The sequence below is a fragment of the Pseudochaenichthys georgianus genome, chromosome 1 (genome assembly GCF_902827115.2).
Source record: "Pseudochaenichthys georgianus chromosome 1, fPseGeo1.2, whole genome shotgun sequence".
Taxonomy (NCBI): Eukaryota; Metazoa; Chordata; class Actinopteri; order Perciformes; family Channichthyidae; genus Pseudochaenichthys; species Pseudochaenichthys georgianus.
In genome coordinates this window covers 12,098,604-12,121,681 of record NC_047503.1, presented here as the reverse complement: position 1 = coordinate 12,121,681, position 23,078 = coordinate 12,098,604, and positions in this window count along the sequence as shown.

The following is a 23,078-nucleotide window of genomic DNA, read 5'->3' as shown; positions in this document are numbered from 1 at the left end:
ATTTTTTGTGTACAGCTAACGGCCACTAGGGAACCTCCTAAATCTATGGATTTTACAGGTACAATTAACCACCTTTAACACTATGGGCTCTATGACCGGTCCGCGCCCGCCACCTTTAAGCGGCGGGCTCCAGCAGGAAAAGCTGGAGGCCGGAAAAGAGTGAGACAGGTAGCACGCCAAAGTAAAAGTGGAACCGAGAGACAGAACGAGAGCAAGACAGACGGACAATTTAGCTGCTGCGGCTTATATGCAGGTGCGCTTTATAGTCCGAAAAGTACGGTACCTTCATCACATATGTGATTTAATCAAAGGCTGTTTTTTTTTAAGTTAACAAATGACTAAATCTCACCAAAACGAACAATTTGCAGCTGAAAGGCAATATGTTTTACTTAAGTAAGAGTAGCAATACTTCAGCGTGAAAATACTCATTTACAAGTAAAATTCCTGCAGGCAAAGTTGTACTTTCGTAAAAGTAAAAAAGTATAAGCCTTATTAAATACTTTAAGTACCAAAATTAAAAGCAGACATTATGCACCAGATATATATCGTTTTATTATAATCATTGGTACATTTATGTGTTCATCACTTCAATGTTGCACTCGGTAAAAGTGGGGTTTATTTTAATGTATACATATACTACTTGGTAGCATAACCTATAATTACTTAATATGGTTGTTAGTTTTTTTTATTTGAACATTTGCCTACACAATTTAGTGGTGTAAAAGTATAAAGTAGCATGTGATGACCCCTCCACACCACGTGGGGTGCCGTCTGGTTATGTGTGTGTTTTGTGTGTAATTGCAGGTTCCAGCTGCAGCTGTCTGATGAGGCGCACCTGCCGGATGAGCTACACCCCATGGTTACACCTGATGAAACAGGATATAGGAGGAGCCCAGCCGGTTACGTCGCTCTCACTCCTCTGGGCACTTTCTCTGCGCCAGTTTCGGGACCTGATGCTGGTGTCTACTTAGTTGACGTGTTTAACAAATAAACGTATATTCTTACCTCTCGTCTCGCCTCCCTGCTTTATGTTACAGCCCACGAGCCGGGTTGTAACAAGCATAATGTGAAAATACTCAAGTAAAGTATGAAGTGCCACATGTGTTACAGTGCGTAGTTAATGTACTTAGTCACATTACACCGCTGCTTTCCAGTTCATCAGTGTTTAGTTGTGCTTCTGTCATGGTTGTCTTGCACAAAAAAAAAAAGGTTTCAATCAGTTTGATTGCATGAGGTACCTTGTTATTAGAGTCCTTTTAGCAAACCAGGAAACAAGTTTTTTCTGTGGCATTAAATCAGATAACTCCACAAAAATAAGATGGCTGGAGTCACTTTTTTACTCCCCCGTACATTTTAAAAATGAAAGGATTGTTTTCATTCCAAATGTACTTTATCCTCTTATCGTCCCCCTCTACTCAGCTTTGAGCCAAATGCTATGGATGAAAAGTATTACTGTGCATCCAACTGCATACTCCTGTGTTTTGGTTTTACTACTTGTGAAAGTAGACTTTGTCCTATAAACATTTAATTTCTGTCGCATTAAACAAAATATCATCCCAATTTAAAATTGGCTTTATCAGCTTGGTTAAATTTGATACTGAAGTCAAATGTATATTGAACTGTAAAGATTTAATGGATGTTTTAATGGAAACCGTAAAATTGGGCTATGCCGTGGGTAGGGATGTCCCGATCACCTTTTTTTGCTCCCGATCCGATTCCGATCATTTGATTTTGACAATCTGCCGATACCGATTTTTCCCGATCCGATCTTTATGCAAAGCATTAAGAGAAAAAAAAGGAAAAAAGCATTCAAGTTGTCCCTGAAGGTTATTTTTTTATTTAAATGACAGTACCCAACTATCCATTATATCCAACATGGATATAGCTTCTTTTTTTCACAGCAGCATTGGATCAGTTCAGTTGTGCAGCATTGGATCAAAACAAAATAAAGCTTATCAGTGGTCCACCACAAAATAACCATGTAAACAAATTTAGTGCAGTAACAAAACAAAAATAACTCTACTGGAAAGAGGTAGCTTGACTAGCTTCACAAGTTCACATTCAGTCACAAATAATAAAATAAAATAAAAATGTGGCTTAGTGCAGAATTCTAGCCTTAAGACTAACTAGTCTAGTAATAATGCAATGAACAACAGCAGCTTAACATAACATGAATAAACAAAGTATTATATTTCCATCTTACTGGAGTAACACAATTCAATAGTAATCAGCAGCAAACCACTTCAACACGTGTGTTTCTGTGTATTCACGGCATTCATTTTGTTCTACAGTATTGTTGTTTTATAGTTATTTGTTAATGTAACCCCATTTGTGTTTGTTACTTTCGTTGCAGTTGTATATATCTTAAGTGTACTTTGGATTGGCTTCCTATTTATGGACATGCTTTTATTTTGAAGGAGAGGTAGCGCTGTTGACAGGAAGTTGTTGTTGCTTTGGAAACAACGTGACGGAGATTAACGGAGAAAAGTAATATCTACATATAAAGACGGAGAAAGTAAATGATAACGTTTATGGTTAAGTGTTAGCACCCCCCGAAGAGGCACAAGCTCTTACGTTGATATTGGAGATTTCAATAAATTCAATTTGAAAAAAAAACGGGGGGAAAAATGAAAAAACAAACAATCGTATTAGATTGGTCGTGTTGAACGTAGCTCTGTTCTTTCCACTACGCGGAACCTCCTTCTTGCAAACATTGCATCTGGCTGTTACACTGCCTTCGCTTTCAATTTTATAATACTTCCAAACTCCTGACATTTTCTCTGTCCCGACTCCCGAGTCACCAGCTAAACGTATTAGACACTGCGCCCACTCTGTTGCCAGATTTGAGAGAAATAAGCAACCAGGGGGGTATACTGCGAAGCAGGATTTTCGCTTAGCCGGCTAAATTCAGGGAAAACTCCGGCTTTCCGGTCATCCGAAGCTGGTTCTCTTTTTAGCAGGCTAGATCTCCATGGTAATATATGCTAAGCAGCTAACCTGGTCGGGACCAGGTTGCAGGCTAAGAGCTCAACTCAGTGAAAGCACCGCCTGCTGACCAATCAGAGCTCAGTGTGCGGAGTTTAAAGCGATCAAGTCATATTACAGGAGAAAGGAAATACAGAAAAACTGCCGTCGCAGGAAAGACGGCCGGCAAAAATCACTGACTGTGTGAACGTGAACATTAATAGAATATCACCTCCATCTTCAGAGCAATCTGACTATTATAACATTAGCGTTAAGAAAATATCGGCCACAACATAAGTAGCCGGATCAGAGTACATTAAGTACAGTCCGCGGCATATCACTTCATAATGTATCATATCTCCTTATCTGAGTCAGCTGAGCCGTATCTGGCCGTGCAACACTCACAGTGTCACATAGGCCTATGTATGCAGAAGTATTATTTTAAGCAACACATAAGTTGACGAAACACTCGAGACAAATGTAATTGAAGTCAGATCGTGTTTTAGACGGGGCAGTGATATCATAAACCTGTTAATGTACGCATTCAAACACTTTTTCTTTTGCCAGCTGTATTCACCTTGCAGGTGCAGCTATGTGGCTTTTATCCTGGATCAAGTGTTTAAGTCATGGATGTTTAAAGTTTAACTTCTTCATTTTTGACTAGTATTAAAGTTCACTTTTCATTCAGGAAGTATGACGCTGCGCTGTCAGTACGCTTCTCCATGTTTGTGATTGGTCGAATGCTCCAAATACCACCCCTTTCATGTGAACGCGCACCTAACTAGATAGGACACGGCTGGCTTGAGCGATCCACTTGATAACCAGCGTCGTAGTACAGTTTAGCGAGAGCACGTATGTTTTGGATTAGGCCAACCGGCTAACTCAAACATATCCAGGTTAGGTTGAACCAGGTTCGTAGTATAGGCCCCAGGTCTATGAAAACAAGCCCAAAAGAAGCAACACATACATGATGTTGTGTAATTTTAAACCAAAACTAAGGCCTCAGGATGACTTTAAGACGTTAACATGGTCATTTTTGTTTTGTAACATTAAATAAAATAATTTGTTTAAGGATTCCCGATCCCCGATCTTTTTCTCCCAATTCCGATCTTTTAAAAATCACGTGATCAGCTCCGATCCCCGATCACGTGATCGGATCGGGACATCTCTAGCCGTGGGTGATGCTTTTGGATTGTTCGGTCAGGTATCTTTGTGTGTGTCCAGTTATTTGTGTAACATAGGCTGTATAGCAATGTCATCGATGTACCACCCCTAAACCTAATGGGGCCAGCAAGCCGGGGATTAGCCTCGGGAACAAAAGGAAAAAACACCAACATGTTTTCAGTGATGTTCACAACAGGGGATTAGAAGGGTCCCACTGACAGGATTAAAACAATACCTACTGTTTCCCCCTGTCCTTCTACACCAACCTGTTTTATCCCAGCCTAGCTCGTTATATTAAAAGATAATGTTTGTCTTTGCTTTCCCTGTGTTTGGAGCTTTTCTCTGCTCCCTTTATCCCTCTCCTACTTTTTAATGGTTAACCTGTGTGTTGGTCTTTTCCCCTTCTCTGGTGGGATTATTTCAATCCTGCCTAATCCGGAAATTCCACCTTAATACCGTGTCGTTGAGTAAAATGTATTTTGATACATGAAAGAAAGAGCAGTTTTAATGATTTGTATGTATTTAATTGAACAATTGCTTTGATTATAGTAAGACATGCAACTAACCCGTGATAAAATAAAAAATAAACACATCGTTCTGAATCTTAAAAACCTTATTTTCTCTATTGGCTGAACGAAGACGAAGAATATGTCAGGAGTTTCGTCCGACAGAAGCAGTAATCAACTGAATTCACTAGGCACACTGGAACCAATTGAGTCAATCAAAAATCATTACCTCAACCTGGAACACCAAAGAAATGTCCAGAGAAATGTGTATCATTACTGTTTGAGGCGGTGGACTCATGCTGAAAGTAATCTGGAAAATTACAGGAGGCAGGAACGTCACGCCGCTGCAAATACATGGGTGATGGACTTCCTTCCCAATTTGTGACATGGATTATAGGATTTAAACAATACACTGTGCAGATACTTTAATGGATAAAAATCAAGTGTGGACAAGAGTGTGGGTTTATTACTATTTTCTCATAGTGGGATCCAAATGTAATTAACGCGAGAAAGATTGAATGATAGAGTTACAATCAGTGTGACAGCCAGAGACGATAGCGGATGTTGACACAGCTGATATGTGGAGATGAGACGACTGGGCTGTGACCATACTGATTGGTCTGATGTAGTTGGAATGTTGACAAAAATAAATACCGGTTCTGGAGGGCACCAATTATTCTAAGCGCTAGACTGCTGGGGCGAAAGTAATCACACACGGGGACGAGCCCGCGAGCTACCGATAATCGCTAAAGCACACTGACAAATCTCCAAACAGAGACGTTTACATAGATAAGAACCTGTGAAAACAAAATGTTGCCAACAACAAAAAACAGGCTTTTTGTGCCGGGTTGCGATTACAGGACAAACCAAAAATGGCGAGAGTAATCGAATGAAGATCAACCTCCAAGGCAGGAGTAATCAAATACAGAACACTTAGGGGGTAGGAAGGGTAGTTATCAAACTCCATCCAATAGTGTTCGCTGTCGGCCAATGGGGTGATAAAACGATGAGCATAAAGAGATGTTGCAGAGCGGATATGACTCAACTTTGCCTGAGGGTAGCCTCTGGTTATCTTCGATTGAGTTATCTCTTTAAAAAATGACACATCTGCCAATTATTTAAAAAAATGCTCCTCACTTGTATCGAAAGTTGCTATGTTTAGTTATACTATTCCATCTGTTCACCAAACTGTCATTCATTTGCCTATTTTTTGACCTTCGAATCTATCATTCCTTCCCCCTGACATGCAGCGTCTTCAGATTGACACTTCTGGTGAGCTGTGAGGGGTTGGGGGGGGGGTGTTCCCTCTCAGACAGAGTCTTTCTGACAAGTCAGCACTAGTGGGCATGTCCAATCTCTAGGACCTGTGGAAGGACAACACCAGTGCAGCAGGAGAAGGCGCTGAAATGCTCAATCTTCGCCTTTTGTTTTGATTCCCTTCATTTTTGTGCGTCGTGTTATACAGATTCTCAAGCTTACAACCATCTGTCATTGTCTATATTTCTGTGTGTGTGTAGATATGTGTGGGTTTTTGTGAACTGCGCCATCACTCTGCTATCATCCCCATCAGCTACTCGTGTCTTGCTCTACTCCCAAATCGTCCTGACCTTCCTCAAATAAACCTATCGGCAGTAATCAAGAGCAATCTTGTCCTTTCTCATACATTCCCTTTGACATATACACACACACACACACACACACGCACGTACGCACGTACGCACACACACACACACACACACACACACACACACACACACACACACACACACACACACACACACACACACACACACACACACACACACACACACACACACACACACACACACACACACACACACACACACACACACACACACACACACACACAGTGTCATATTTTCATGCAGGTCCTTTTTCTCTCCCTTGTGGACTGTAACGTGGAGGCGGTATGTGACAGAGTGCTCAGTGGCATCAGAGCCAATGAGGCCCCTGTCACATATTGGGCGCCAACCATATATATCATATATCAACATATAATCACAGCTGTTAAAGAAATAAGATAGTTAAGTCACGCAATATTTGTAAAAAACAAGTAAAATAGAGGATGTAATGTTCAAATATATTTATAAAGGTAATGCTTCATACCTGTATTGAAAGTAATGGTTATAATACTGTGTACATTTGCTAACCTAATGAATTGAAGTAAGTTAAAAGGTACCGAAAGGATTCACATTGTTGTATTTAAATTTTATTTAGCAATTACCTATTTAAAAGATCCCAAAATGAGATCAATAGTAAAAAGTACATCTTATAATTACTGGTACTCCCCTACACTTCATGTTGATTGTTAATAAATAAAAGGACATTATTGTACAGATATTGTGTTTTGTTTTTTGAGAAGTCCATTTCAACACACTATAGTTCTGCTAACATGTGAACTATCTCGTTTAAAAGATAAACACCATTACAATTGTAGCATTACTTTTTATTTTATTGGATTTACACACGGCATCTATTGCACGTATGTCCGTCCTGGGAGAGGGATCCCTCCTCTGTTGCTCTCCCTGAGGTTTCTCCCATTTTCCCTTTTAACCTGTGGGGTTTTTCTCTGGAAGTTTTTCCTTGTACAATGTGAGGGTCTAAGGACAGAGGGTGTCGTATTGTCATACTGATATTCTGTACACACTGTGAAGACCACGGAGACAAATGTAACATTTGTGATATTGGGCTATATAAATAAACATTGATTGATTGATTTATAATCCTGTTATAATTTATAGTATCTTAAGGATCATTGTAACTGATAACACAGATCATTTACAGCTTTTAGAGCTGTGCCAGCAGTGCCTACACAAGCCCAAGACCCTGCATGTCTTCAGTCAAATTATTCCTTGTCCCGGAACTAATATGTGTGGCTCTTTGCAATACAGGTTGTTCGTGTTGGGCTTTTCTAAACATTATGTACGCAATGGAAATTGTTCATTTTGGGGAGTAGGACGTGGAAACCCATACAAGCTGAAGTGTAGTCGTTTATGCTTGTCTTCAACTACGTCACCATGACCTCAAATAATGGCGTTGAATACAGGAACAACAGATGTTGCCGCCGCTATATCAGCAAGATGGGCCAACAAAGCATGCAATGAAAGTATTTCTTCAATCATCTACATTTATTATCAAACGATTAATCGATTTTAAATCGAAATTTGAAATGATGCAATTATCAAATCGCAAAGCCTGTGATTTGTTTGAATACTTTTTTTTTCTTTTTTCTTTCTTCTTGAGTGTCATTCATCCGGACCAATCAGAAGTGCTGTGCCCCACATGTACCAGCCATTGTTAACCAATCAGAAGTGGCCCATGATAGAAGGTGATAGACAGATTGATCCAATCACCTGCCAAGTATTTTTGAAAGTGCCTGCCCTTTTCCAAATGACTTCCAATGGAGCTTTCTTAGATGGATTGGTGAAACAAACCATCTGAGTCAGGTTAGTAATGGTCCATCACATGTTTTACATCTATTACAGGGTGAATCCTAAACTGAAGCTTGACTTTAAAGCAACCCAACGGAAGTTTCATTCTTTCACTCGTAGCTCAGGCTGCGGGGGTGCTAGAGACGGGAGCACATTGATACGACCTTCCTAGCCGGAGATATGGCCGCATTTTACTATAAACTTCCATTGGGTCGCTTAAAAACAAATATCGCAATATCTGTCAGAAACATCACAATTAGATTTGTTCCCCAAATCGTGCAGCCCTAATCAACAGTCATTGGACATACACATGAAAGGTTGTCACATTTATCCTTTAGATTTTATTAGATATACTTTATTGATCCCAAATAGGTTAATTGTTTTGTAACAACAGCATGTCCTCTACTTTATATGGTGTGGAATATATATATTTGACTTTCCCACTGTAACTATGTATACATTTACTGTTCCTGTTTTTTTTTTAATTATTTCTAGCATATAATATAATATTTTTGATTAATGTGCAAAGCCTTGTAAACATGCTGCTGCAACAAAACCATTTCCCAATATGGGATCAATATATATTGAGTCTAATTCTAAGTAGAAAGGCATTGCACATGAGTTAAAAATAAGATAACATGTAAGTAGTGTTGCTGATGAGAGCTTTGAGAGTCAAACACATGAGAACAGTCACGTGTCAGAGAGAACAGTCGCAATGTGTACAGGCTCCCACTGCCTGTTAGCATCTGTTAGCATCTAGCTCTCCTGCACAAACATTTAGCCATCCCTGCTTATACAAGTAATAGTTTTAGTTGTCTGCGGAGGCCAACTCCCACCTGTCGAGTATGGCTGTACTGAGGTGTTTTTCCTCCGGAGACGTCGCGAAGAGACGGAGCAGCTCTACCTGTTGCTGCCTGCGATCTGCGATCTACGGAGGCCTGCTCGTCGTGAAGAGACGGAGCGGCTCCACCTGTTGCTGCCTGCGATCTGCGATCTACGATCTACGGAGGCCTGCTCCCACCTGTAGAATATGGCTGCACTGGAGAGGTTTTTACCCCGGAGTCGTCGCGGAGAATCGGAGTGGATCTACGCTTCGGGCTTGGCCTGCTTCCACCGGGCGTGTGCTGCTGTGCGGAGGAGGATTTTGCCACGGCTGGGGCCTGCTTTCCACCTGTCCTGGTTCTGCTGTTGCAGAGGCCTGCTTTCACCCCGGGGATACCACGCTGCTGTTTTCGCCTGTCCTTTGCTGCTGTGCTGTTTTTGCTCCAGGAACATCGCAGATTCTGTGTGCTGGTCTGGGAAAATGGCCCATATCGGGATTCTGCTGTGCCTGTTAACTATTTTGGACTATGAGAAGATCTCTAGTCATTCTGAGGAGTCTACTGGATTCAGGTCTGTTCTGCCACCCGCAGTGGGCTGTGTTACACAAACAATTACCGGTTGCCTTGTCACAGTCAATCTGCTCGACAAAATATGTTTGTCTTTTTTGTTTTCCTGCGATGATGGTTCTTCAGGACTGGTTCTTAAGCTCTAAAACACACCCTCGCAGACTTTTCCGGTGATTCTAAAGTAGATGACAATGTATGGTGTTGCTTAAGAGGAAAAGATGCCTGTTTTTTTTGTTGTTATTACTGTCAGGAAATGTACAACCTAACCCTGGTCCGCCCAGTAGTAGTAGTCAGATCGCTACTCCTGCTGATTTTAAAGCTAGGTCTGGGTTGGGTTTCATCCACTTGAATGTGCGCAGTCTGTTAGGTAAACTAGATTTTGTCCGTATCTGGGCGAGCTCGACTGACACTGACGTCATTATTTTATCAGAAACATGGCTAAACAAATCTATCTTGGCCTCTGACATTGCCTTAAATGGTTATAATGTGTATCGTACCGACCGGCCTAAAAAAGGTGGTGGCGTTGCCATTTATGTTAAGAATAAGTTCAGTGTATCCACATTAGTTTCCAAATCTATCAGTAAGCAATTTGAATTCTTAGCCTTAAATATAGAAGTGGCAAAGGGTCAACAGGTCATGGTCGTGGGCTGTTACAGACCCCCCTCAGCTGTCAAAGACTCCTTGTCTTCGCTAGCAAATCTTTTATCGCAACTAGACTACAAGTAAATAGTGCTACATGGAGATTTTAACTGGGACTGGTTAACTGCAGTGTCAGAGAATTTTAAAAACCTTTGTATCTCTTTAAATGTTACTCAGATTGTTGACAGTCCTACTCGCCCTAATATTAAGTCCCCAAATAAATCCTCCCTAATTGATCTCATTTTAACTAATGTTCCCCATAAATACTCAGCTGTGGGAGTATTTGCGAATTATCTGAGTGACCACTGTGTTGTAGCCACAATTAGGGACACAAAAGTCCAAAAGGTTAAACCTCGTATTATCATCAAGAGAGACATAAAACATTTTGTGGAGCAGGGTTTTGTACATGATCTGTTTGATTTTGATTGGGGTAAAATCGATCTGTGTGCTGATGTAGAAACCGCATGGTCTTATTTTTTATCTTGGTTTTATGGAGATCATTGATAGACATGCACCCCTGCGTACATTTAGAGTGAAGGGACGAGACAATCCTTGGTTTTCTGCTGAACTGTCCAGACTCCTGCATGAGAGAAACAAGGCCTGGGCAAAGGCTAGGAAATCAGGCTCAGAGGTAGAATGGCTGCATTTTAGGCAGCTAAGAAATAGATTCACTTCACATATCAAAAGTGCTAAATCTAAGTATTATCTGTCAGTTACCACAAAGAACCTGAATAATCCTAGAAAATTCTGGAAAGCCATAAAATCGATATCCACCGGTGATATCCGTAATGAGCTACCTCCGTGCCTTACCACAGCATCTGGCACTATATCGGACAGGGCTACCATGTTAAATTGTTTTAATGAGCATTTTGTGTCCTGTGGCTCTCTGTTTGATTCTGTTTCTAATTCTGCTTCTGTGAACACCACAGTCGGTGACTCAGAACAATGTGGTCTGGAAAACCCTTGCAGTTTTACTCCTTTTACTGTTGATGTTGTTCGTGAAGTCTTAACCAAGCTAGATCTTAAAAAGCCGGCTGGTCCGGACAACGTAGAACCTTTCTTTTTAAATATAGCTGCAGATGTTATTGCTCCACCTCTTACAACTCTTTTTAACCTCTCTCTCAGCACGAACAAAATCCCAAAAGTATGGAAGTCAGCGTATTTCCTGCCACTACTAAAAGGTGGGGAGGCCACCTTATTAAACAATTATAGACCCATCTCTAAATTGTCAGTTCTGGCTAAGGTTCTTGAACGCCTAGTGAGTGAACAAGTAAAGGAGTTTTTATGTACACATGACATCCTGTCTAAACATCAGTCAGGCTTCAGAAAGCAACACAGCACCATCACTGCCACAATGAAAGTGGTAAATGATATTACGAGTATTTTAGATAATAAGCAGAGTTGTGCAGCTCTATTTATTGACCTATCCAAAGCTTTTGATACCGTCGATCATTGCATTTTGAAGCAGAGGCTGGTCAGTATTGGCATATCCAGCCATGCAGTGGGGTGGTTTGTGAACTACCTCTCTGAAAGGTCCCAATGTGTTCAGTTTGATGGGCTGTCTTCTGAGTGGTTAATCATCACTAATGGTGTACCACAAGGTTCAGTTTTAGGTCCGCTATTATTCTCTATCTATATTAATAGTTTAGGTGAAAATGTCGAAGGACCAACCTTACATTTTTATGCGGACGATACCGTTATGTACTGTGCAGATCCCTCGATTAACGAGGCTGTTGTTAAATTACAGGCTGTTTTTAACATTATTCAGGCTCAGCTCTCTGAGCCTAAGCTTCTTTTAAATGTGGATAAAACCAAGGTAAATCTCTTTTCTAAAGGTAAGCTAAAAATACACCGGAGACTGCTTTGGATATTGTAACTATACGCAAGGAATACAACTTGAAGTGGTTACCTGTTACAAATACTTGGGTATCTGGCTTGATGATTGTCTCACTTTTAAAATTCATGTCAATAACCTGCTTAAAAAGCTGAGGGTTAGGCTAGGTTTCTTTTACAGAAATAAGTCCTGTTTCTCGCTTGAGGCCAGGAAAAGTCATTGTGACCTTTTTACCTGTGCTGGACTATGGTGATTTGTTATATATGAATGCACCTGCCAATTACCTGAGCAAGTTAGATGCTGCGTATCACAGTGCACTGAGATTTTTGACAAATTGTAAAGCACTTACGCATCACTGTACCCTGTATACCAAGGCGGTTTTGCCATCACTTACTGTACGGAGGCTCAGTCACTGGTACTTTTTCATTTACAAAGCCATGTTGGATAAACTACCATCTTATATCTGCTCCCTGATCTCTCTGCGAATTGAAAGTACTTATTGCCTGAGATCGCATGCTGTGGTTTTATTAAATGTGCCAAGGGCTAGGACTGTCTTAGGGAAGAAAGCTTTTAGATGTGCAGCTCCACTGACTTGGAACAGTCTGCAAAAAGAATGGAAAATTACCAAGCTAGTACCACTATATGTTTTTAAAGCTCGGTTGGATGCTACACAATCAGATGCTGTTGGTTCCTGTACATGTGGTTAAATATGTAAATTGTAATCCCTGTACATTTTGCTGTATGATGTCCTTTTGTTGTTCTGTTTATGTTTTTATGTCTTCTTGTGGAACCTACTGTTGCAGGTCTCCCTTGAAAAAGAGATCATTGATCTCAATGGGATTTTACCTGGATAAATAAAGGTTTTGAATTGAATTGAAGTAATAAAAGATATATATATATACATACTAAGAGTAGAAACATATGTAGAGGGAATCTATAGCATAAAAAAATAACAGAATATCTCTTAAAGGTCCCCTATTATACTGTTGTTCATCAATATATTATAGGTCTCAGATACAGAACATGTCTCTGAAGTGTTTGGCTACCTTGGTTGGTTATTGGCTAATGGTTACACAAGCCAAACAATCGTTATGACATCATAGAGTGGCCAAAATCTGATCAGCTCATTTTCAGACAGGTTTTTATAGAAATGGATCAGGACACAAAGTGAGCAAATAGGGGACGCATATGTTTGTATAAAAGGCATGAAAAAATGGATTGTGCATAATAGGTGACCTTTTAATAGACCAACCTAAAAACGAAAAAAGAGAGATATAACATGCTATATAAAACTGTACAGATATACTCACTCTGCTCCCTCTCAGTCCCAAGGCTAGATTACCATAGACAAAAAGAGCCGGAGAGATCGAGAGAGAGCAGAAGGAGCGTCACTTGCGTCAGTGGGTCACACAGTGGTGGCATGGTTAACTAGTTAATATGATTACATTTAGCAGAGGCACAAGTCACATTGTCAGCCAACATCAAAGTCACCCTTCGACTGCGAGAGCAAAACGAGTCCTCTGTGCAAACCCAGAGAGTGAGATGAGCACACGAGGAAAGCGTTGATGTTTTAAACATAAAACAGAAACAGAATGGTGAGGGGAGGATGAGGCAATAATGAGGCAAGAGAGGAGGAAGTATTCTTAGCTTAACCCCGGCAAAGTGAACTACGCTGAAAAGTAGCAGCAGACAGCAAATCTCTGTCCGTTTTGATCAGGGCCACAAATGAATAGCCATTGACAAATACTTATGGTGTCAAGCATGGAAACCAGCTGGCTGACCTTGCGGTTTGATGATCTGCCTCGAGTCTGCGAGTTTGTGAGCTCACTTCTCAAGATGGTTTATAGCACGGCATCAAACGTGTAAAATTGCTTTTAGAGTGGAACCTGTGCCCTGCCTCAGAAGTACACACTAAATATAATAAAGACATGTGTAGCACAAGAAGATAATAGACTACATGTAATGAGTAGTAGAAATGTATAGCATCACAGTGGTGTTTTTTATTATATTGAAAAAAATGTGTGTACTTCAGAATGCAGCTGTTTGCAGATAGAATTATAGATATTTCTTTAGTTTTGTTTCCATTTATTGCCATGGAATATGATGATGAAATTGCAGTGTAACATGCACTTAATTAAGACTAAACTGACATTTTGTTCTGACCCTAGATCAGTCCAGTGTTAATGAATGATGTGATCAATATCTGTATTTCTTAAGACTAGTATGCAATTGACCAATTTGATTTGGTTATTGAAGCACTTTCCTGAGGCTTAAATACACAGGCGTATATAATGTATAAATATATATTATATTACATATTGTATATTCAATTGAATTAAAAATGTTTGGAGAAGATCAAAAAAGCAAAACAACATTGAGTCAGTTGATTCTATGGAGGTACATCGCTCAAATTGTTTTCATTTACAAGCGTATTTTGAACTCTCAAACAAGGCGACTGAAAGATATATATACGGAAGCAGCCAATGAGGTGATGATGCTACAGTTAAAAGGTCAGATGGATGTCAGTTGTTGGTCCTGCATCACCAAGTTAGCCTCGTTTCTAGCCTAGCAGTTGTTGATCACTTTGAAGCCACTGCCGGTCGGGTAAGTGAGTGGGAAGTAAGCAGCATGTATTAAACACAGGGCTCAATAATATTCTTTTTTGAATGGTTTTGAAAAGATTATTGGGTTCAATGTACAGTCAAAGATTTTTGACTTGTATAGTCTTCAGTCACAGGCTTATCAAGGCGAAATGGTCACGCACCCGAATTGCAAAGATAAGTCGAGTTTTCGCTGGAGCTATTTCACCATTATGTATTGAGGGATAAAACTTTGGTCAACAAATAAAACAACTTTATGTGGTGTAGTTGCACTTTGTTAAAATAAAGGGGGCTGTGTACAAGGTTTTCCAGTACTTGATTTTTTTTCGCCTGAAAAGTCAAGTATTTTCTGTGAACCCTGGAGTGTTGAATGCTTCACACTAGCTCTTGTTAGTGCTGCGGCTCTACTGAAAGCGAAGCAGAAGTCAACCACTTTGTTCCACACTGAAATATCTCGACAGTTATTGGACAGATTACCGTGAGATAAAGAAGAGTACAGAGATACAGTTTAAGTTTTGCCAAAGGAAACTAAGATACATGTTATCAAGACTTTCTAAATCTAGTGATATTTCTGATCCCTGACTATTTGACAAATGCCACCATGAGGTTGATAATCTTTGAGTGAATGGTTCTTTGATTTAGACTTGGAAAGATGTCCAACATTTTGGTTTATCACAACAAAATTGAAATGATAGTGCAGAAAATGTAGGCATAATGTTACGGTGTATGTTGAAAGCAGGACCCAAATGCAGATATAAACTGAAAAAACTCCTTTATTTCAAGGCTAGGATATAAACAAAGACAAAACAGAACACTCACCGACGAACTAGTCATGACACAAGACGAACCGACAAAGACAGACAGAAAAAACAAAACTTAAATACATACAAGACTAATCATACAAACAAGACACAGGTGAGGAGGGAGGAGAAAACACAGGTGAACACAATCGGGTAAATTAGACACACCAGGGAAACTAACAACAGGGAACCACAGACAGATTTAAACAAGACAAAACGCAGACAGAAAACCAAAAACAGATCTAGACAAGACAAAACACCATAAAGACAGATCGTGACACATAAAAGCATTCTGCAACGTTAAGTATGCTAAAACTAACAATAACCATGAACATTGTCATTATAAGCATGTTAGCATGCTGACATTAGCATTTAGCAGGTACGATCTCACCGACACATCTTGTTAATGTGACATCCAGACTTTGTTACCGTTTGTCATTGCTCATTAAAGGCTGCCTTTTCATGCCTTTTGTTGTCAGCGCTCCTTTGAATGCCTTGCCGAGGTATTACAATGCATAACAATATATGTAAATGGTACTTGAGCTGTGAAAAAGTCTCTACGGGGAGCAGTTCATTCTTTATTCTTTTTCAGATCCGATTTGTCTTTCCAATAATGGTTGTTTATCTTCCTGGGGTTCACATTTAAGTTTTAAAAAAGCATACTGAAGTAGTAGAGAAAGTAGCTCAGTCAGGAGAGTGGGTTGGGAACAGTAGGGTCGCAGGTTCAAGTCCTGGATTGGACCAAGTCTGAATTAAACTGTTTGTGGTACTGTGTTTTATTGTGATAATTGAACTTGGATTGAAATGTTTCCTTTTTCCGTTCTTCATACATATAAAACATCCATCTAGACTCACAATGTCTATACCAAAGCTATGTAAAATGTAAAAAATATAAATATAAAAAAACACATACAAATGTTGCTGACAAGTTTGAGAAATGTATCATGCAGGGTATAACATTCAAATGTATAATTAGCCTGTTGCTTATGCAAAATCAAACAAATGATTGTCAATGTTAGCTTTACAATTTAGTTTATAAATGTTTCAGATGATGCCAGCACACACTCACACCTGCTTGATGTTGTGCCTTATGCAGCTTGATTTCAGCATACAAAATACTCTATGGAGGGGATATGTCTGAATCAATAGGCACATTCACACCGCAGTACTTTTCCCACAAAGGTTCATCAGAACTTAGTTCATGAGAACTCTTTAGTTCTCATGAACTAAGTACAGATCGCGTTCACACCGGAATAAGTCCCTGAGGGAGGATTAGGCAAATTAAGCCACTGATGTCACTTCTTCTTCTTCTGCTTTGGGTTTACTGGCAGGCCGCAAACAACTTCACGGCGTATACTGCCACCCGAAGTCGCTGGCCGGAAGTCCCTGGAGTTGGGGACTGGCTTCAGGGGACTGACCTTCCTCAAATAAATAAAACTCAGCTGTAATCAAGAGCCATCTTGTCCTTTCTCCTACATTCCCTTTGACACACACACACACACACACACACACACACACACACACACACACACACACACACACACACACACACACACACACACACACACCACACACACACACACACACACACACACACACACACACACACACACACACACACACACACACACACACACACACACACACACACACACACACACACACACACACACACACACACACACACTCATCCTTTTTCTCTCCCTTGTGGACTGTAACGTGGAGGCAGTATGTGACAGAGTGCTTAGTGGCATCAGGGGACTGAAGCCTTCCGAGTAAATCGGCAGAACGTCTCCTCATCTCCACCGCTCCCATATTTTCTTTTGTGTTGCCATAAGTTAGTCTCTCTGCGTTTGTGCGCTGGGCTAATGCTAATAATGCTAATGTGATCATAAGAAAATGGCGGCTTCACAAAACTTTTTGGGAGTTTTACGGGCCGTGGTTTGCAATCCGCCCAGCCAATCATACATAGGAACCTTTTTCTCCCACGAAAGTACCTGCTCTCTAGCAGGGACGGAAAAGGGGGTGAAAAGGTTCTGATTAACTAATTTTAGTTCCGGCTCTTTTTTGGTGTGAACGCGACAATTCGGAACTATATCGGAACTAAAGTGGGAAAAGTACTCCGGTGTGAACGCGGCTATAATTATCACTGCTCCATAAATATAATAAGACTACAAATTCACACAAACACACACGCACACACAGTCCCCTGGTGCTTGACGGAAAATAGCGGGGGCTTTGAACCCTCTCATAATAAATTGGGTTGGAGTCGATACAAAGCACTTTTTTATACCAGTACATTGTATTTTGGATGAAAATGCGGAGGCATTTGAAAGTGATCTGAGCCAAATCTCCAACAATAATCAGAAGAAAATCAAGACAAAGGAAAAGTAATACACTTATAATGTGTAATAATACAGGTGCTCAGATAAATTGGACATTGGCCAGGGAGACAATGTTTTGTTTGTGTTCCCAATCTGAAATGACAGTGTATTTTCAGCAGTGTTCAAGCACAGCAAGCCAGGTTCTCCTCCGACATTATTTACCCGGCTTTTTGTTGATGGCTCATTATCACGCCCATGAGATTGCCGGGTATTGACATAAATGATATCTTATAACTGTTTGTAAGTTGTTAAGCTGTACATAGTATGCCGTTATGGAGACACAATGAGTCACTAGTGGATTCTACCTAACTTAAATATCAGCTCAGCAGTCCACACTGGACATACATTTTCAAAACATGCTCATTAGTTTTACAGGGTCTCAGCTGTGGGGCACATTTGTTGATGTTTTGTTTTAGTTTTGTGTTCCTGCTTATTTTGTTGTGCCAATTTAGGCTGCTGAGACACACATGCATACTTAATTGCTTGTTGATAATCAAAACAGTGTTTTGCATTTTCTATTTAACAGTAGAACTTGTTACATTTGCTTGGGTTTATGTGTTAGACGCTACCAAATCCTTGCATTAAAGGTGGAGTAGGTAATTTTAGAGAAACCGGCTGGAGTGCGCTAGAATTTGAAAATACACAACCGGAAAAAAATCTGCCACTTCCTTACAGAGCCCCTCCTCCAACACTCACATGACCAATGAGGGCACAAGATAAGTGTGTGCACAGATGGAAGGCTGACAGGCAGGTAGGCCATCCGGTTATTTTAGCCGGGCCGGCTAAAATGATTGGTCGTTCTTTTTACTGTGCTACGGCTTCCACAGATGACATTTTTTTATGTATTTATTGTCAAAGCATTTAATATATTCATTGCAATCAGGATGTTAAGAGCATTCCATGGAATATAACAAAAAGTGTTTCTGAAATAAATTACATAGCCCACCTTTAAGTGAATACATTGATGGAAAGAATCTGGCTTAATACGTTAAAGGCATGGTTTGACTTATTGGAAAACACACCTTTTTCCCATATTTAAGACGGTTAGAGGAGTAGATTGATATCTCTACCATCAAGTCAATATGATGCTATAGTGAACAGCTGGTTTTCTTAGTTTTGCATAAAGACTGGAAACAGCTATTGGACTACTATTTGAATCTCACTGAATAATACATTATATTGTATCTCTGCATTTGTTTGCAAAAACTGTAGAAAAATAACAAGATTAGCTATATTATTGTTTCCAGGCTTTATTCTGAGCCAAGTTAACCAGCTCCTTGATCCAGCTTTGTAATACAGTATAAACTAGGATAATAGCAATCTTCTGCTAAAACTCATAGCAGAAAATGGAATGGGTGCAAATCCCTTTAACTAGTTGAGCTGTTGTGGCTTTTGTATGTGAAAAGGGACAGTTTATCACAAAACTGACAACATATATTAACCTGTTACTTGATATTTAGCAATCCAGATTGTTTTAGTGTCACGACTGTTGGAGATACGGTATGGCCGTACAGGTTTTGCTTTGTTTTCGATATAATGGAACTAGATGTCTGCCTGTGATCTCTAAAACGCTTTAAATGACACTAAAACAATTTAGATAATACAGTTAAATAACATTACATCTCATCGAGGTGATGCTTGTATCCAAAAACGACTTACAATCAACCATCAAGGAACAAACGCCCAAAAGCAAGAATCCTGCAGGTACATTAGCTGTCAATAAGCCAAAAAAATCGTAGGTGCTACTGCATTAGCTTGAAGGTGCTACAATTCAAATTGTTGTTATATTCAAGGTGCAATGAAAACAAATTAAAAAGAAACATTTCTGTGTCCGTCAGCAGAACAAAAGTTAATAATCAGCAGCAGGTTAGCTAAGATTAGCAGTCTGGAAACAAGGAAACGGCTATATTGTCTTATATTATATATACACTGTAGATCACCACATTATTTCTAATGTTATGTTGATGTCTCGTTTCGGTCATAAGGCCATTTCAATCAGGAGAGACATGATGTATGGAATACATATTTATTATCGGTCACATTATATCAATGGAACATAATGATGACAGTTCATCACAAATGAATGAATGTTGTTTTGGCGATTAGGCCCAAGTTTTAGTAGGATATCAATCGGGAAGGGAAGAACCATTTCCGATGAACCCCCCTGGGTCTAGACACTGGTGGTGGTTATAAGTGGTTAGGTCCGGTTGGAAGGGAGAAGGTTAAGCTTGGCCCTGAGTTGGAAGCAGGAGGCGAAGGGGTGGAGGAGGGTTGCGCGTTGACACCTGGAAGACAGCTGATAGAACAGGGGAGAGCATATATAGAGGGGTTAACAGGTGCGATGATTAGCCCTGTAATGAAGGGGCGTGATAGGTTTAGCTGAGGAGAGGCGCTCCCTGTCATTTAGATGCAGGGAGCAAGTATTGCCATGACGCGCAATACGGAGTGTTAGGTCTTCCTGTCTGAACTTGCGCTAAGCTTCATTTCAATCAGGAGAGACATGATGTATGGAATACATATTTATTATCGGTCACATTATATCAATGGAACATAATGATGACAGTTCATCACAAATGAATGAATGTTGTTTTGGCGATTAGGCCCAAGTTTTAGTAGGATATCAATCGGGAAGGGAAGAACCATTTCCGATGAACCCCCAAAAGAATGCAGGATGAAGTACTGAATGTGAATCTTACCTTGCGGGATGCGGCGGAAATCTATGGATGAAAAGGAGGTTAATACATGTGAGGATATAAGCGACTGATGCCTCCCGGGCATCCTTCCTGGACGTACAGGGCTTCCCGGCCGTACGGGGCATCCCGGACAGACGGGGCAACCCGGATGGGGCTTCCTGGACATACAGGGCGTCCCGGAAGTACGGGGCATCCCGGAGGGGGCATCCTGGCCGTACAGGGCGTCCCGGACGTACGGGGCATCCCGGGTGAGCGGGGACTACCCGGACGCACCAAGCGACCCGACCAGTGCCCCGGGTGCCCGGAACGTGCGAGGCTTCCCGAATGTGCGGGGTAACCTGACTTTAGCAGGGAAACATAATACGGACCGGAGGTTTCACGACCCGGACATACGGGGCATCCTGGACATACAGGGCAACCCGGACATACGGGGCTTCCTGGCCGTACAGGGCATCCTGGATCGTACAGGGCATCCACACAGGGCTTCCCGGACGTACGGGGCATCCCGGAGGGGGCATCCTGGCCGTACAGGGCGTCCCGGACGTACGGGGCATCCCGGGTGAGCGGGGACTACCCGGACGCACCGAGCGACCCGACCAGTGCCCGGAACGTGCGAGGCTTCCCGAACATTTTTTTTTGCGGGGCAACCTGCTTTAGCAGGGACACATTATACAACCCGAAGGTTTTACAGCCTGGACATGCAGGTTTAAATAACAGAATTGAACATGAGCCGTAGGGCAACATACGTGCTGACATGCTAAGAACCACCACCAGTTATATGCATACGTACCAATTTGTTTAAGGTTGGAGAGACCTTTGGATAGCCAGCACGGCATTGAGGTCAGGGCGGATGTAGGATGAGAAAGCGGAGGAGGACCACCGTCCGAGTTGTTGCAGGGATGAGGACGAGACGCCTTGATTGGCAGCGGAAGTAGCTGCGCCTATTCTGAAGGAGTGCCCCGTGTGTAGAAGGGGTGATAACCCGGATTTAATGAGGACTTGTTTTAAATAGATGTTGAACTGTCTTTGTGTTAAAGGAAAATTCCCTGAGATGAGGAATAATGGCGAGAGGGGGTTCGAGGTAGGTCTAAGCCGTAGAAACTTGATCATGGCTTTATAAGGGCAGAATTGAGAATCGATGCGGGCGGCGATGACGGAGCAGGCGCCGCCGCATTTGGAGTGTTTAAGATATAAACTAAGATGGCTGGCGTGAAAGGATAAGTCAGAAAAGCTGACGTCTCTATTGGAATTGAAAGTGAGGGAAGCGGTGGTAAATTCGCCTGGTCTAAGAAAGGCATAAAAAGCTAGGAGAAATAGAGCGTCGAGTAGTGCATCGATGTAAGGGGAGAATACCCCGCTTCTAAGCTTGGAGAGCATGAGGTGTAAAGTGGAGAGTGTAATAGGGCGTCTCCGGTCTGAAACGGGGGGGTACGTTTTAATGAGACCTTTGAGGACGAGTTTGACAGACTGGTTTGTGAACAGGCTGGGAAAGCCGGGATCGGAACAGCGAACGTTAAACTGGATTCCCGCTAAGAGGCCCCGGATGTATTGAGGTTTGAGGTGGCGATCAGTGGCGCAGTAGCACATGAAGGCACACACGGTGGAGATGAGAACGGGTTTAAGAGTGATGCCTAAGGAAAAGCAAAACATCGCAAACGTTCTCCAAGCGAAATCGTATGTTTTAAGGGTGGAAGTGGCTAAGCCTTTCCTCATGAAGAATCTGGCTGATTCGAGGTGCCTTTCTAGGGGGCTACTATCTAGGAGAGAGAGAGGAGGTGCAGGGGAGGAATCTTGACGGGTTGAGCGCTGGCTCCTGGGCAGAGATTCCGGAACTTCTGAAATTGGAAGCGAGAGAGGGAATCAGCCACTGGGTTAAGGTGGCCGGGAACGTGACGTGCGGAGATGAGGAAATTGTGGGTGATGGAAGACCACGTGATGCTTCTCATGAACGGCATGATGTCACGGCACGGGGAGCGTGCTTTGTTAATAATCCCGACCACTGATTGGTTGTCGCAGAGTACTGAGATCCGCTTCCGGGGCCAGAGGTGCCCCCACACGTGGCAGGCAACAGCGATCGGAAAGATCTCATGCAGAGCGGAGGAAGAGGCATGGCTGGGAAATGTCGGAGGCCACGAGCCTGCGAACCACTCTCCCTGAAAAAACCCCCCAAAACCCACGGATGGGGCAGCGTCCGTGAAGCATCTCATGGAGTCGGAGGAGTACATGAGGTCGTCGTAGAAGAAGGTGACGCCATTCCAGTGTGCGAGCAGGAGGGACCAAAATCGTAGGTCAGAGCGGCAGCCTTCGTCTAGGAAGACGTGGTCATGGAGGTTTTCTGCAGCCGACGCTGTATCCAGGAGCCGGGAGATAAAAGAGCGCCCCTGAGGGATGATACGCATGGCGAAATTGAGGTGCCCGAGCAAGGAGAGAAGCTGCTGCTTGGTGATAACTTGTTGCTCGCAGAAGGCTTTTGAGATGTCGCGAATGCGCTGCAGTTTGTCCGTGGGGAGAGATGCTTCCATGTCTACGGAGTCGAGTGTAATGCCTAAAAAGCCCAGGCGTGTGTTGGGGCCTAGCGTTTTCTCTACTGAGAGGGGAACACCTAACTCCTGAAAGCATGTTTGGAGTTTTGCTAAAGAGTCGCCTGAGTTGTC